At 41.6% G+C, this 12838-nt stretch overlaps 1 protein-coding gene across 4 annotated transcripts in view; it reads left to right on the forward strand.

Annotated features, from left to right (window-relative positions):
* RSBN1L (round spermatid basic protein 1 like) overlaps window positions 1-12838 on the forward strand; it is a 99588-nt gene that overhangs the window by 32354 nt on the left and 54396 nt on the right. The gene's annotated exons all lie outside the window — the stretch shown is intronic.

Consider the following 12838-nt stretch of genomic DNA (forward strand, 5'->3'; position numbering starts at 1 on the left):
TAAAAAGTGTTTTTAATGTATAAGGGGGGTTGCACTCAGGCTTCCTATGTGAAAGGGGTTACCAGTAAAATAAAGTTTTGAGACCCATTGCCCTAGAGGCACTCTTACTTGCTCTCTTGGAAGTAAAAATCAACTTAAAGAACACTTAAATTGAAAAGTTAAGAGGTGCCTGATTTAAGATTGTCTGTGCAACATTGATTTGGCACCATTGTGCATAATATGTATTACGATGCAGTCTTTAGTTGCATGATCATACGCTACTTTTTACCACGGGATCCCTGTCTCATTCAGTGCATTGGAAGGGCACACAAGAGGGCCAGGATTAATCCTGAACACTGTTAAAATTTAGAAATGCCAAATTTAAGATTATTTGATTTTGCAACTAAATAACTTTCTTTTTAATGTTGCTTTCTTATATGTAGTAAGATAGTGAGTGACCCATATGATTATAGTGGGATTCCAAGGATCTTCCATACAGGAACTTGGGCTGTTAAGAACAGTGCAAGATTTGCTCTCAGGGTAAAAGTGAAGCACAATGCTTGATTAAAACTAACATCAGTCCTGTGTATGTAGTGTGTGGTTTAAAAAACAAAACAAAAAAAACAACCCTTGTTAAGCAGTTCTTAATGGTAATTTTAGTGAAGAATAAGACCAGTGTAAGAATGCAGGGAGCTTTAAAAAAAAAAAATCTTTCTTTCTTAAAGGGAGGCTGTTAATTTGAAAGATTAAAGAAGACTGACTTTAAAATACCCAGTTTTCTAATCATACAGCCTCTCAGTAAAAGTAAAAAAGCCTCCCAGTAAAGCCCAGAAACTTTAATTCCTTTAAAAAATAAGAAAACTACTTCTGCACTCTAGTTGGTATATTTTAAGGGTCTTTCAGCAGGGGAATATGAGTTGTTTTCAGTCTCCCTTCCTGTCTGTGCTATTTCCTCTTTGCTCAGCTCATATTCTCTGTGTGGAGGTGTTCCCACCCTCCTTGCCCCAAGAAGAGGTCAAGGGATGACTCTGATCTCCAGGCCTTCTGCTTCTCCTTGCTATTTTCTGTAGATGGGAGATGGTATATGGGGATCTCCACTGCTTTCCATTCAAGATCTGGTGAGGAATTTCATCCAGCACTTTGCTTCTCTTTTGTTGGTCCCTCTCCTGCCCCCAGGTGTGGAGGTCAGAGAAAGTAGACTAATTCCTACCCTCCTTGGCTGTTCCAGTACTTTCTTGAGTCTTGTTAAGATGAGAGGACCTCTCTCTCTGGTCCTGTTGAGGGTCATGCTGCCAGCAGGTGCTTCCTTGACCCTTGTAGGACCTGGGGGAGAATATATAGCTGCAGTTATCTCAGAACTGTGCATAAATGGTGTAATCACTCCAGCATGAGATTAAAACTTTGTATACAGTCACTTTCACTTCCTGTCATGCTTATATTAGTAATGAAAGAAATAGGGATTATTGCTAATATATTTCAGTTTTAGTAATCTTAGGGGTTGTGTGTGTGTGTGTGTATGTATGTATAATTGCTGCCTCCAAAACTGAACAGACAGTTCTTTCTAGTGATTGGTGAAGGATTAACTAACCTGATGAACTAGTTCTGTACTGAGGAGGGAAATATGTATATTTTCACATTCGTTAGCCAATGTGTTAAATACACCATTCTTTTTCCTAGTGAAGATAAGGTCATGGACTTCAGGGGGACAACAGGACTGGGGAAGCATTATGAGACGTGTCCTTGACTTTTCAGGTGTCTTTTAATATAATAGTGCCCTACCAAGCCTGGTTTATATAGACTTAAGTTTCACCAGTTTAATTAAAATCTCTTGTTAAAATTTAGTTAAATAAGTGAGGACACACTTATGTTGATTTAGCTTAATTAGGCAATTTAAACTTGTGTGTGATTAAACTGATTTAAGCATGTTCATACATTGGGTTTGCACTGGTTTAACTAAAATCTATTTCAAAATCAGTTTAAACGTATGCAAGTTTCTTGCGTAGACAAGACCTTAGATCAGGGGTAGCCAATTATTTTTTGTCACGGTCCAAATTTCTCGGTCAAGGTATAGTCAAGGTCCAGACTTCAGAGACATTTTTCACTCTGCAATAACAGAAATGATAATAAGTAAATAAAAAAGATTTCATGGTCTGTTCAAAATCATGTCAGTCTGGATTTGGCCCTCTGTCCGCGTACTTAAGGCATGTCTATGCTTATAGCGCACGTGGTGAAGACGCTCTATGACAACAGGAGAGCTCTCTTGTCAGCATAAAAAACCCACCCATGTGAGTGGCATAAACTATGTCAGCGGGAGAAGCTCTCCTGCTGACATAGCGCTGTGCACATTAATGCTATGTTGGCGTAACTTGTGTCATTCAGGGAGTGGAATATTCACACCCCTGAGTGACATAAATTTTGTCCACATAGTCGGTAGTGTAGACATAGCCTTAAACTGCAAGCTCATTGGGGGGTCTCCTGTTAGCATTGTACACTATACAATGTATACAATTAAGCACACCCAAATGTGGTTAAGAATCATTTGTGACGGTTTAAAAACTGCATGTAGGAGAAATGACTTCTTTCTTTCTCACCACTATCTCTACAACGCATGTATAGCAGAAGTGGAAGATTGCACAAGTGTGTTTGCCACTCTTGCATCTTCCTTAGCAGGAGAGGTAGAGTAAAATATATTGACAGCATCTGCTGTTTGGGCTTCACTGAACAGCCAGAGCTGGGCATAATCTCCCATAGAAGACTGATCAAAGAACCTTTCTCTTATCTTTCCTGCCTCTGATAGTATCTCAGAAACTATCTTGAACAAATAGATTAGATTGTGATATGCTCAGATACTACAGTAATGGGGGCCATTATACAAAGTACCCAAGATAGACAGTGAAACATTTACTCTTCTGTGTCATTTTTGGGTAAGGGGAAACAAGTATCTGTTTAAAAATAAAGTGTAGGAACCTACTAGTACATCATGGTATGTTTAAACAATAAAAAATCAGATGTAATTCCATACTTGTGTTAATGGATTTGACTGCCATTCTCAATACTACTGATAGTACCCCCCCCAAAAATAAACCAACCTCCATTCCCTTCTTTGTCACCTTGAAAGTGAAGGGAAGGTTCCCTACCCTGACAGATAACACTGCTCTACAGCCAAAATGCTTCTGAAATAAATGTAGTCAAACTTTACTAATTCTGGGCCACTGAGAACGAAAATGATGCTTAAAATTGTTGATTGGCTCTAGTTTTCAAGTTATACTATTGGGTCAGTATATACGACCCTTGACTTGGGAATAGCGGAGGATAAGTGAGTTATAAAGGGAAGGGATCTCAGTTTAAACCAGAAATGACTAAAATACATCTTTGACTGGATCTATGAATAAATCTATGACTGGGTTTGGACAGTACTTGCTTTTTAGGCAAAACAATGAATGATGCAATCTGAAGCTGGTATTGCGTCGTACATGATAGGAATTGCATCATGTTATTCCTAGAAGTCATCACTTCTAACGAAGTTTACATCACTCTGCTGAACAAATTGCCCTATATCAGCTCTAGAAATCATACAGTGTTGTGCTCTCTTATTTGTCAGTGTTTGATTTTGCAAAGGGACACATTTCTGTTTAGCCAAAGTGAGCAGAGATGCCTCGTACTTGTGTGAACAGTGCAGATAACTTCTGCTATGTTTGTGGTGAAGTGACTTTTGCATCACAAAAGCGCAGTATAACCACTATGGTTAAGAAAGCCTATCACCTTTATTTTGGCTGCAAAATTGGAGATCAGGACAAGAGGTGGGCCCCACACATATGCTGCAACACTTGTGCAACAAATCTTCACCAGTGGTTGAACAGGAAAAGGAAATCTATGCCTTCTGCAGTGCCAATGATTTGGAGAGAGCCAACAGATCATACCAGCAATTGTTACTTCTGCATGGTGCCTCCAGTTGGGAAAGGTGTGTCAAAGAAGAAAAAGTGGACTGTGCATTATCCAAACATTCCATCAGCTATATGCCCAGTACCCCACGGAGAAGGACTGCTGGTTCCTGATGCACCAGAATCATTCTCACTTGAGTCAGATGAACCATCAATGTCACAGGACCCACATTTTCTCCCATCCTCCTCCTCCTCTGAACCACACCTCATAACACAAGGTGAACTGAATGACCTTGTTAGGGATTTGGAACTACCCAAGAGTAAGGCAGAGCTGTTGGGCTCCAGACTACAGCAGTGGAATCTCCTGGCAGGTGATGTTAGGGTTTCCATGTTCCGTGACCGTCAAAAGGATCTTGTCCCATTCTTCTTCATGGAAGGTGATCTTGTAGCCTGCAACAACATCGATGGTGTGATGGCAGCCCTCAACATCATTCACGATCCAGATGAGTGGAGACTGTTCATTGATTCATCGAAGATGAGTCTTAAAGCTGTTTTACTGCATAATGGCAATGTTTTGCCATCAATTCCAGTTGGTCATGCAGTCCATATGAAGGAAACCTATGACAACATGAAACAACTTTTGAGGTGCATAAACTATGACCAACATCAGTGGCAGCTTTGTGGCTATTTGAAGGTTGTTGCTCTCTTGCTTGGTCTGCAGACTGGATACACAAAGTACTGCTGTTTTCTCTGCGAATGGGATAGTCGTGCAAGAGATTCCCACTACATCAAGAAAGATTGGTCACTCCGACAGTCATTGGAGCCTGGGAGGAAAAGTGTTCAGCATCCACCACTTGTTGAATCAAGGAAGATTTTGTTACCACCATTACACATCAAGCTGGGTCTGATGAAGAACTTTGTCAAGGCCATTGACAAAACACAAGCAGCTTTCAAGTACCTCCATGGAAAATTTCCAAGGTTAAGTGAAGCTAAGATAAAGGAAGGTGTCTTTGTTGGTCCTCAGATTCGTGAACTTCTTTGAGATGATGCACTTGACCATGCACTGCGTGGCAAGGAAAAGACGGCATGGAAAGCCTTCCAGTTAGTGGCAATAAATTTTCTCGGAAACAACAAGGCAGACAACTACAGCTTGTTGGTGGAAAACCTCCTCAAGGCATACAAGAGCCTTGGTTGCAACATGTCACTAAAGATACATTTTTTGCACTCTCATCTAGATTTTTTTTCCACTGAACTGCAGAGCAGTGAGCGACGAGCACGGCGAGCGATTTCACCAGGACATAGCATTTCTCCATTGTTGCAATCAGGGCAAATGGAGCCCATCAATGCTTGCAGACTATTGCTGGACAGTGACAAGAGATGCTCCATTTAATGAATACAAGAGACAAGCCAAGAAGCGCCGAGTAGACACTGAATAGGACTAAACTATGTACATGATAGTCTTTTGCCTTTTGTTTCATAATAAATTTTATTTATATAACCCTTTTGCTGAGTTTTAAAGTGTTACATAAACAGGACAGGTGAAATATTATCATGTAAAGCAACCATAAACACATGAAAAGACCTAGGTTTACAATTTATGATTAAAACTCCACTATCTACACAATATACATAGACATAAAATGTAAAAACTTAAATATCTTAGAAACAGTAGCCAATCAGTTATTTTAATTGTCATATTTGAATTCAGCACATCAAAATACATAAGAAATAGCACATTTTATCTCTGAAGCAGACGACTTCTCAAAAATTGTAGACCAGTGTAATGAATGCCTTGATCTCACTCATAGTTGCCAAAGTAGCTTTCAGCATAGGACAGTCTGGAAATGTATAGCAATGTTTAAAATGGTACCTGCAGGGACACCAACATTAAATCTAGACAATTTAAAGAGCTAAGTGGTTTCAGGTATTACACCTGCCTTCAAGCTCCCTGCTTATCTGTAATTTGTTTTATTTAACTAAGAAAATACAAAAACCAAACCCCCTCTCTCTTCTGTTGCTACAATCCACATGTGGGTGTATAAGACACATACCTACTTCCCTGTGCCGTATTTTGGGGTTTTTTACTTCCTCTGTCTGAAGTTTGGGTCCATGTGGTATAGGAAGCATGACAATAGCTGGTTTTCGAACTTGTATTTTGTCTGGTTGCATGCTGTTCCTGATTCTTAGGGCCTTTCTTTGGCTTCCAGCTTCCACATTCTGGAAGGATCTGAGGCACTGCTAAGCAATCTTAACACCCCTTTAACAAAGCTTTTTATTAGTGAATTTCCCTTGTTTTTAATAAGGCTGTCAATTAATCACCGTTAACTCATGCAATTAACCAAAAAAAATTAATTGCAATTAATTGCACTTATAACAATAGAATACCAATTGAAATTGCAATGCAATGCAAAGTGCACAGTGCTCACTTTATTATTTTGATTACAAATATATGCACTGTAAAAATGATTGATAAAAGACATAGTATTTTTCAATTCACCTCGTACAAGTACTGAAGTGGCAATCTCTTTATTGTGAAAGTGTAACTTACAAATGCAGGTTTTTTTTTTTTTGTTACAGAACTGCACTCAAAAACAAAATAGTGTAAAACTTTGGAGCCTGCAAGTCCACTCAGTCCTACTTCTTATTCTGTCAGTTGCTAAGACAAACAAGTTTGTTTACATTGACAGGAGATACTGCTGCCTGCTTCTTATTTACAATGTCACCTGAAAGTTAGAATAGGCGTTTGCATGGCACTTTTGTAGCCGGCGTTGCAAGGTATCTATGTGCCAGATATGCTAAACATTCATATGCCCTTTGGCATGCTTCCATGCTGATGATTCTCGTTTTAAAATAAAAGTCAATTAAATTTATAACTGTACTCCTTGGGGTGAGGGGAATTGTATGCCTCTTGCTTTGTTTTGCCTGCATTCTGCATGTATTTCACCTTATAGCAGTCTCGGATGATGACCAAGCACATATTCATTTTAAGAATACTTTCACAGCAGATTTGACAAAATGCAAAGAAGGTACCGTTGTGAGATTTCTAAAAATAGCTACAGCACTCAACCCAAGGTTTAAGAATCTGAAGTGCCTTCCAAAATCTGAGAGGGATAAGGTGTGGAGCATCCCGAACCACCAAAAAAGAAAATCAACCTTCTGCTGGTGGCTTCTGGCTCAGATGATGAAAATGAACATGCGTCAGTCCGTACCTCTTTGAATGGTTATCAAGCAGAACCTATCATCAGCATTTCTCTGGAATGGTGATCGGAGCATGAAGGGACATATGACTCTTTAGCGCATCTGGCACCTTGCAATGCCAGCTACAACAGTGCCATGCGAACGCCTGTTCTCACTTTCAAGTGACATTGTAAAGAAGACATGGGCAGCATTATCTCCTGAAAATTGTAACCAATCTTGTTTGTCTGAGTGATTGGCTGACCAAGAAGTAGGACTGGGTGGACTTGTAGGCTCTAAAGTTTCGCATTGTTTTATTTTAATGCAGTTTTTTGTATATAATTCTACATTTGTAAGTTCAACTTTCATGATAGAGATTGCACTAGAGTACTTGTATGAGGTGAATTGAAAAATACTTTTTTTTGTTTTTTACAGTGCAAATTTGTAATAAAAAATAAAGTGAGCACTGTACACTTTGTATTCTTTGTAATTGAAATGAATAATTGAAAATGTAGTAAACATCCAAAAATATTTAAAATGAATGGTATTCTGTTTAACAGTGTAATTGCGATTAATTTGTTTAATCGTGTGACAGCCCTGTGTTTTAAGAAACTCCTGACCGGAGGGGTCGTTGTCATTAAGGGTGAGTGATGGGGACTCCCAGAGCCCATTTCCTTGTTTTGGGGGGAAAATGAGTGGGAAAAGAGTTCAGAGTTCCTCTTCCCCACACAGAAGTAGGGGAAAATGGTATTTCTAAAGGGCGGAAAAAATAACAGGAGCTTTGCAGTGGCAGTTTCACACCTCAGTAGCCTGGCAGAGGTGTGACCTAACTCATTCATCAACTTGTGGTTCTCTCCTCCCTGCTAATCTCAGCACTATATGCTTGTCATACCCCAAACCACCTAGTTCTCACCTTGATATGGACAGTGCTATGTACCAAGCCAGCATTTTTTAAAATGTGTCACTTTTGGAGAACTGCATCTTTGGAACTTCTTGGCTCAAGGGCCCCAAATTTGTACTGCAATGTCTACATCCAACCCTTGGTGTGGCATACCAGTTTTTGGAGTTTGAGAATTTTTAGAGCACTTAGAGATTATATATGGCACAGTAATGTTGCTCCAAGCCTTTCCCACTGTATCTAAGGGGAGTCTCTGGCATGCGGCTAATTTTAGCTTGAATCAGTCATGTGCACCATTTTATAGACCCTGTAAGAGAACCTAATAACTTCAATTATTAAATTCTCAAGGTGGATTGTGGAGCCAGACTCTAAATAAGCTCAGAGTAGTCCCACAATAAGTTTTTGGGGGATAAGATTTTTGCCCATATGTGCCCCTACCATGTCCATCTCCTCACCCCCCCCCCCCAAAAAAAAAGTTAGAAGAAAAGTGCTGTAAGAAACAGCAAATTTTAAAATGAGATTATCTGGAGAGAGTTATGCTTGGGAGTCCCTTTAGCAAATTATCCCAAACTTGTACCACTAACTCTACTCTGGTCTGTTTACCAATTTTCAGGCCAGCTTCAGTATACATGTAGATTTTAAGACACTTTGGAAAAACTAGCTCTATATGAAAAGTCCTGCTCAACTATATGTGGTGCTGGCAGGACCACTCCATAATTTACATGACAAGAGAGGAGAGGACTCTGGCAGCAGCATGAGCCTCAGGCAGATAGGTGGCTGGATGCTCAATGGCAATTTTCAGATCTTTTGGTTAGCAACCTGGCTGACAGTCAGCATTTAAAGAGGCAAGGTGGGCGAGGTAATGCTCCAATAAAAGATAACTTCTGTTGGTGAAGATGAGCTGTTGAGCTACAGCTGGTCTGCACCAAAAACTTACATAGCTATATCTTTTTTTTTTGGATGTGAAAAATCCACCCCTCCGAGACATAGGCCTGTCTACGCTACACTCTTAAGTCATAGCCACGGCAGTAATTACTGCAGATGTTCATGTCCACGTCCCCCACCAGGAGCGCTTAAATGGGCTTAAGTAGGGCAGTGTGGCAGGCTGACAGCTCGGGCTGCTGGCTCTGCGCCTAGCTCCCAGTAGGGAGTTGGGTGCAGGGCTTCCAGCTGGGGTGATGTCAGTAGTGCAGTGTCTACACAGATACCGTGTCATGCTAACTACATCAATCTAAGTGCTATACTTCTTGTGGAGGTGGAGTTATTAGGTCAGTGTAGTGGGGCACTTACATTGGCAGGAGCAGAGTTGTAGGGTTGACACTTTAGAGTTAGGTCAACATAAGGCAGTTTATGTCTACCTAACTCTGGCTGTAGCTATACTGACCTAACCGCCTGGTGCAGACAGCACTATTTAGCTACTGCTTCTCAAGCAGATGGATTAACTACAGTGACAGAACTCCTCCTATCAATGTAGTGATTGTCTACAGTGAAGTGCTACAATGGCATAATTGCAGTGTTGCAGCTGTGCTGTGGTAGCATTTTAAGTGTTGATATAGGCCTAGAGCAGGGGTTCTCAGGACATGTTTTTTGGTGGCCTCAGAGTGCAGCCACCAACTCTTGCTGGTGGCTGCTCTTTCACTTTTTCCTAAAATACTTAATTTTCTTTAGGAAAAACACATACGTACATATACACATCCAAATCATTGTAATTTATTTATTGCTAGCTAGTAACTCTGTTGTATGTTTATTAATATCACTTTTAAGAAGTGTCACTTTTCACAGAAGACTTACTCAGCCCTGTCAAGCCTGGGGCCAAATTAAGCCCTGAATAGGAAGTTGGGGGAAGCAGCGGAGGCCAGGAGCAATGGAGGTTGATGGGTGGGAGCGGGGCTGGGGAGGCAGCAGGGGCCTGCAGCCTAAAGCCCACCGCCTGGAACCTGCTATCTTAACCCCTACCCCACAGGGCTGAAGCCCTAAGCCTGAGCCCCCCACTGCCCTTGGGAAGATGGAGGAGCGGGCAGCCAGTGAATTCTCCAGCTTTGTGCCCCAGGTGTCTCCAGAGCGGGGTAGGGCCCAACCGCTGCTGGCAGTCCCAGCAATCAACACCAAGGTGGTGTATGCAGGAGTGAGGGGGAGGGGCTACTATATTGAGTGCCAGACACACCACCTCAAGTCACAGCCCAGGAGGCTGTGGCCACAAGAAAAGGCCTTGGTGGCCACATGCAGTCACAGTGGTTGCATTTGAGAAATGCTGCCATAGAGAAGTCTTCAGATCTGGGAATGGTACTCAGAGGTGGAACAGCTTGTTTAGCATATGCAGTAAACACACATTCTAAGTAGTAATGCACCTTCCACATAACTGGACCCCATATGGAGTATCATTAAACAATTACAGTCCCTACTCAGTGGGGACCATATCCTGAAAGAAATCTTTCTTGAACCCATTTTCTGACCTTAAAACAATCTCTCAATCTTGCCAAGCTCATAATCGGAAGCAAGTTCCCCACTGACCAGGACACCAGCACAAAGCAGCACCAGAACCAGCCATAAGCACAGATGCAAAATCTGCAGACATATTTCACATAACGCACCTTTCAAGATCTTTGGGTCCTACACATAGGGCTACTATATTTCAAGTTCCCAAACAGAGGACATTGCTGGAGGTGGGGAGTTGTGTGTGTGTGTGGGAGGGGGTACCTGTGGTGGGGGCACTCACTAGAAATGGGGGAGTAGTGTTGCTCCCTGTCAGGGTGGCAGCATGACTGGTGCAAGCATAGGCCACAGCAAGAGCCACCAGTCAGTGCCCCCCTGCAGGACCTCCTCCCCAGGGATGGCATCTGGGGCCTGGGTGGGTGGGATGTGGCAGCAGTGGCTGCTGGCGAATGGACCAACTGGGACTCTTTCTGAGCTGCGGTGTCTGCTCAACAGAAATCCAGGACATTTCCTGTTTGGAAAAACCACCTGGACAGAGGATAGAACCTCAAAAAAGAGGCAATGTCCATGAAAACTTGGACATATTGTAACACTACCTACATGTCTCTCTTGCAACATGTGCTGTACCTCATCCACTGCACTAAATGCCCCCAAAAATACAATGTGGATGAAACTGGACAATCTCAGCTCTCTTGAATGAACTCTCATAGAAACATGATAAAAGACAAAAACATTCATGTGGTGAACATTTTTGACAAATGATCAATCCATCTCTGACCTATCAGTCCTCATTGTCAGAGGAAATCTGTACAAACCTTCAAAAGACAAGCCTGGGAGCTTAAATTCATAATTTTGCTGGACGCGAAATATCATGGTCTTAATAAAGACATTGGATTTATGGCTTATTACAACAATCTGTAATGCATCACCTTTCTTTTTTTATTCTATGACTGCAGAGGTGTTAATGGGCCATTTCATCTTGAATAGTCTCCTAGAATATGTTCCACCTTGTATGTATCTTTCCTAGACCTCAAGAAGAGCTCAGTGTAGCTTGAAAGCTTGTCTCTTTCACCAACAGAAGTTGGTCCAATTAATATTCCTGGGGGAATTCTGCACCAAAAAATTAAAAAAATTGTGCACAATATTTTCAAATTCTGCATATTTTATTTGTCAAAATAACACAATATAAGCACACCAGATTCAATTATTTTGGTAATTTTATTTCAAAATATGTTAGCAACTCTGTAACAATACAGATGACAACAAAAAAAAATTCCCCCAGCAGCAGAGAGTTAAAGAAACCCCACCAAATACCCCAAACACCCACACATTCTTTCCCCAGAGCCTAGCTGCGGGGTGCCCCTTCCCGGTGCAGACACTCACACCTCCTTCCCCCTCAGAGCCCCGCCTTGGGGTGCTCACCCAGCCCCCATAGAGCCTAGGCATGGGGCCCCCCAGCCCAGACACCTGCAACCTCTTCCCCACAGAGGCTAGCTTCAGGGGGGGCCTCGAGCTCAGGGATCTAGAGAGAAACAGCCTGATGCTTCTATGGAGTTTCCTGCACACTACCTCCTTCCTTCAGGGTGTGCTGGGAACTGCAGCTGCTAGGAACTCTCCAGCTCCTCTTCTCCCTGCCCCCCCACCCCCGGCGCGCGCGCAGTCTTCTATTTGCAAGCTGGGATGCTGGGCTCTGCCAGGTCCAGCAGTTCCTGGGGCGACCAGCAGCTGTGCAGCACCAGTTCTATGGGGGAAAAAGGACATTCTGCACAGAACATTAATTCTGTGCAAATTCTGCATTGCACAGTGGCACAGAATTCTGCCAGGAGTAAATAAAATAGATTACCTCACCTACCTTGTCTCTCTAATACCCTGGGACCAACATGGCTACAACACTGCAGTCTGCATTTAAATCATTTATCCTACTGGCATAATTGCTGATGAGGTTGCACCACTGATTAAACAGCATAGGTAAGATTGTGATTGTACAAAACTTTCCTTTCATGGTCAATCTGGGTTTTTTTGGTGTGCCTTTCTTTGCTGTCTCCTGCACCCACACACATCTTATCTAATTCAATAGTATAAGCAAAAGAACAATATTCAGAGTAGGGTTATTAACTTTTTCAGAGTGCATGAGTCTGCTGAAATTTTTTTTTAAACTGAAAACTCCTGTTTTTTAACAACTGGGCCATGATTCTAATCATAAATAGTAAATCTATCTACAGTATTCCAGAGAACTTATTTCATAATGCATAATATGAAGATAAAACACATTTGATAGAATTATAGCTAATGGTAAGTTTTGGGGTTCTGGAGATGACTGGTGGTATGGTCAATATCCTGCTTCAATAAGTGGTCAGACATAACGTGACTGCATAACATTGCTCTAGTTTCTATTTGGTTTCAGTAAAATACCTCTAAAGTTGTTTGATACTTTAATTGTAGTGTTAAGTCTCACTCAGCATGCCTCTTATAG

The sequence above is a fragment of the Mauremys reevesii genome, linkage group 1, assembly GCF_016161935.1.
Source record: "Mauremys reevesii isolate NIE-2019 linkage group 1, ASM1616193v1, whole genome shotgun sequence".
Lineage (NCBI taxonomy): Eukaryota > Metazoa > Chordata > Testudines > Geoemydidae > Mauremys > Mauremys reevesii.